The 4,763-nt window shown below is 49.0% G+C and overlaps 1 pseudogene; it reads right to left on the bottom strand.

Annotated features, from left to right (window-relative positions):
• Positions 1 to 1,069: 1,069 nt before the first annotated feature.
• LOC109456637 (5' exonuclease Apollo pseudogene) lies at positions 1,070 to 3,945 on the bottom strand (annotated as a pseudogene).
• Positions 3,946 to 4,763: the final 818 nt, after the last annotated feature.

Raw genomic sequence — 4,763 nt, 5'->3', positions numbered from 1 at the left:
TCCATGCTGAAGCGTTTTTATCCACGTGCCCAGCTCCACGTGCCTGTGCCATCTCTGAGCCTGTGGGGTCTGCTGTCCTGCTCATTGACTTGGCACTTTGTCAGGCTGTGAGCAGGACAGGGCAGATCTGCACGGCCTCGCCCTTCCGCCCACTGTCTCCTTGGTCTCTGCCCTGGATACTAAAACACACAGGCTGTGTGCTCTGGCTCCCTACTCAACCCAAGGGCAGGGGGGCGGGGGGTCCAGCAACTCTCCCAGGTATGTGAACAATGAGGAATATTTAGCAGCATATTTGATCTTCTGTAACTTCAAAGTCAGGGCCTCCAGACAGCTGGCAGGCCCATCCTGCCCTAAGCCTGGTTCTAGGTACTGCCTTGGTGAGGGGTGCCCAATCCCCCAGCTGCCTCTGTCCCAGGTCGGTCCACAGTGACACTAACTGCAGGCTCTAATGGAGGCAGAGGTGGCATTTGTCTCCACGGTTCCAAGGCTCCTCATCACTTCCTGTGCCCTCCCAGAGGAAGAGACAGGAAGGCACTTAGACAGGGTCATGGCAAAGCCACGTTCAGGATTGGAACGTGCTGCCTGGATCACCGCTCGATCCTCCAGCACCACAGTTCCTAACTTAAAAGCCAGAACTACCTGGAGGCTTTTATCTAGGAAAAGGGAGGAGGAAACATGGAGACTGGCACAGGGCACACAAAACAGCAATGGGGATAACCGAGGCCTTTCTGATTCAGACTGTCTCTTTCTGCAGCCACATAAGAGGACTGCACGTTCAAAAAGCTGGAGAAGTGCTGTGTTAAACAAAGGTAAACACATCATGTTACTGCAGGCCTTCTTAGAGCCTTGCATGTGCTCATACTGTGAAGGGGTTATAATGAAATGTGTTTCTCCAACATGGTCAACTATCAACTAAGGCTTCCATAGGCATTAGGCAGCCAGTGAACACACTTTGAGAAGCGTTGCTCCCGGATGCACCTGTCAGGATTCTGTGAAGACAGAGAAGTAAGGCCCCAAACACACTCACCCACCAGCCTTCAGCCACTATCTTCAAAACTGCAGAGTCGGCTCAATAAGGTTGTACACTCCTGTCTGGCCTCAGGAAGCATTTATGGTATTTTTCCACTTGCTGGTCAAAGCCCCTGGAAGAGAAGTCTACCTGGAAAAGTTTCACTGGAGTCAAGAGGTATTTTAACACAAGGCACCTGAACTCAGGAGCCAAAAGAGGGGCTGCCTTGCTGCTCTGAGGCAGGGGTGAATCCCGGCCCCTCCAGGCACTCTGGTTCCCCGAGGCCACTAAGCCATCACTGTCTCCCCTGGGGACCAAGTGGGGCCCTACACCAATTTCCTCCCCAGTTCCCGGAGATAAATTCCTCACCTGCAGACCATACATGCACTGAAAAACCCAAGGGGCTGTCAGTACAGTCACCGTCTTCTGGGACTCAGAGAAAGGGACTGTCCCATCCCATTCTTTGCTACAGGGGTCTGAACAACTGCTTTTTGATCCGCAAAGGATGGTGGGAGGGCTGCTTCTCAAGGTTCCCAGAAAGGTTCTCATTTCCGGCCTTCTTCCACTCACTGTCAGCTTGGGATTGATCTGCGTTTTCCTGCAGGCATTTACACAGGACACCCGGGGCTCTTGGCTTCTTTAGGCTCCTTTCTAACAACAGGCAGAAAGTGCGTGGCTTTCTAGAGAAGGAGCATATGTATTGCCACACAGAGTCTGGAATCGGGGACACAGAACCTGGGGCTCAGGCTGTCCTGCAAGCCCCTGTCCGTCTGCCACTGACAGTGGGCACCACGTGGCAAGGCTTCAGCGCTGTGACAAAGGCAGGAAGCTGGACACTGGAGGAATCGTGAGAGTAAGCGACGATGTGGAGGTGGGGAGGGGTGGGAGTGTGGATTTTCTAGCCGTGGGAAGGCGAGCCATGGTAGGGTGGGTCTGGTTCCGGTGCTGTATGGCAGAACGGCAGATCTCCACGTGGTCCACGCGTGGATGCGGCTGCCTTTGCCACCACTGTGAACACACCTGCCCAACAGCTGCACCAACTCCAGGCGCCAAAGGCTCAATACCACCCAGGTCTGAAGCTCCAGGGCCAGCTGCTCCAATAGTGGGACTCGTTTCCCAGGCTACCGGGTCCAAGCTTTCGAATGAGCTCGACAATCTGGTGGGCGGCTTTTCTCCTGGAGGGAGAATCAGGAGAAGGCTGGGCTCCAGTTGGTGTTATCTAGACATAAACTATGGATCTGTTTTCCCCCTGTGAGGGCTGGCCCCATTAGCATGGACAGTGTATACCGAAAATCACCTGGGTAGAGGATGGTTCCAAAGTGTCCTTCAAAGGAAAACATGACAGAGCCAGGGCAGTGATTGGCACCCAGCAGGGTTACCGTCATGCTCTCTTCTCCCAATTTCATCTAGAGGCAGGACGTGGCTCTCACCAACCTCCAGGGCTTGGAGCCACTGCTTAGATACCTGTAGCTGTCGATGTAGGAAGAAAGCAGTGACTGGGGAGCAGTAGAGGGGCAGAGCCCAGGCTCCAAAAGCCCACAGCGGTGGGCGTGTGGGGGATCAGGCCCCGTTCATGGTGGTGGGGTTGGAGTCTTCGTGGGAACGGAGCTCCTGCGTGAGCCTCCTGCAACAACCCTGGAAAAGTCATGCTGGGGCAAGGACAGAGCCAGAGACCCAGAGGGAAAGCCAGCCCAGGAAAAGGATAAGTTACTAGAAAAAAGGAGGTGACCATTCTCAGTGGAGTATGGGGATAGAATCGTACATCTTGGAAGTCACCTGAGAGAACCATCCTCATCCATGCCCAGGAGCCAGCCCCGGGCAACTCCCAGGCCCTCCACTCTCCTAACACTTACTATGAAAAACACTCTGGGCATTTGACCTTTCAGCATTTGTCCCTGATGCTTTTACTCTATGGCCTTTGATGAATGATAATGGCACAAAGATGAGTTCTGCATCATTTGTAGTCCGTGCTAGTCTGTATTGAACTTCCCACCTCTGGAGACATCTCTGTGAAACAGAAGCCTGAATTGTATTTAGGCTGTTACGTCCAGCTGGTGTTTGTGTTGACTTGACATACGGTGCCTCTTAGATTGTGTTATTTGCCCTGTTTCTGTTGAACTGTTTGTTAAGAGGGAAATCTGGTTCCCCTAGCAGGTTGTTTTCTCTTTCTTTTTCTCAGGAGCATAAACGTAACCATAACGTCGGCACCATGTCTCTCTAAGTCTCACTTCAGTTCATTTGTCCAGTGTATATATATCTGACCTTTACCATTTCTCATTTGTATTCTTCTACCTTCGTGATACATAGTGAAGATATTCTGATCTATGTTACCTCCAAGGGCTTTCAAGAAAGGTCATAAATGCTAAATGCTGCAAACGTGGGTATGACTTGGTTTACTGATATATTTCTTGAGCTATAGAATACTACCTAGAAAAACTTAGTACTGGAAAGGGCTAGCAAACATGTGGGAACAACAGTCACATGTTATAGAGAGCCCAGGTATCCCGAGTCAACTCCTCTGCCTTCACAACATGCTACTTCCTCTTCTGGAATTGTCTCTAGTGAATATTTGACTTTTGGGATGACTAGGATTCATATGCCTGTGTGTGGGATTTCAAACAGAGACAAGAAAGAGGCAGCTCCACTGCCCCATACAGAAGCTAAAAAGAGGTTAGACATTCATTTCCCCTCGGGTCCTGTGACCTAAGTATGACCAGTCAGGTGACTCTGTTTGATGGAGGCAGTGAAGCAAAAGGAAGGGTCAATGAAGGATTTTGTATGGCCCCTGCAATGGAGTGGGAAGTCCACGATGGGGGGGTGACAAGAGTTCAGAGTACTAGTGTCCTGCAACTAGAGGTGATGCTAGTGGCAGAAGTGGCCGCAGCCATTGGTGATGTCCAGGTTGTCTCAGCTCTGCCTTGCTTGGCTCTTGCCATAGCCGATACATGGCCTTCCTGTAGGTTCTGTGAGGTATTCCTCACAATTCCAACACACTCATTGTCCATAAAGTCCACCAGAGACCATTTTATCTGTAACTAATAGCGTAGCTATAATAAACCCATTGGAGATGCTGCTGCTAATTTCCTTGGCACAATGACAGTTTCCCTTCCCTCTTGTCTATTGTCAGATCTTGCTTTTTGTTTTTATTCAAATTAAATCTCCTAGCTATTTCACAGCACCTGGTACTATAGAAGTGCTGAAATAGCAATTGTTGCAAGAGAAATGGAAGGAATCAAAAGGGAGGCAGAAAAGAAAGGGTGAGAGAAGGAAATGCCAGGAAGGAAGGCAGGGTCTTCCATTTTCCCATTTCTGAGGCTAATCCTTCAATAAGAATCATCAGCTCTGATCCAGTAGTTCCTGATTATTTTATGATCCTGTCTCATCCTTTGTCTTTTTTATTATCTTTAATCTCTTGCTTCATTGGTTTCTCCCCACTAAACTTCACATGCATTCAGTTCTTTCCCACTCTTAAAAACCAACAAACAAAGCTTTCCTTAGCTTGTCTTCTTAATTTTCCACTTTATTGTTTTTTTTTCTCCTTTGCAAGTACAAAGTCTTGAAATATTAATCAATATTTCAGACACAGCCATTAATCCTCTACCAACTGTGTATTATCCTTACTATCCGTCCGTTCTTTCATTTACTCAACATATATTTATTGGGTATTTACTGTGCTTCAGACATTGTTTTAAACACTGGGGACACATATCACTGCTTTTTTATAGGTTACCCTGGGAGGAGAGAATAAATAAGC

This window comes from Rhinolophus sinicus, chromosome 8 (genome assembly GCF_057876585.1).
Source record: "Rhinolophus sinicus isolate RSI-liver-muscle chromosome 8, RSI-T2T, whole genome shotgun sequence".
NCBI classification, from domain to species: domain Eukaryota; kingdom Metazoa; phylum Chordata; class Mammalia; order Chiroptera; family Rhinolophidae; genus Rhinolophus; species Rhinolophus sinicus.
Note: the sequence above shows the minus strand (reverse complement) of the source record. Positions and strands in the feature narration are given on the sequence as shown.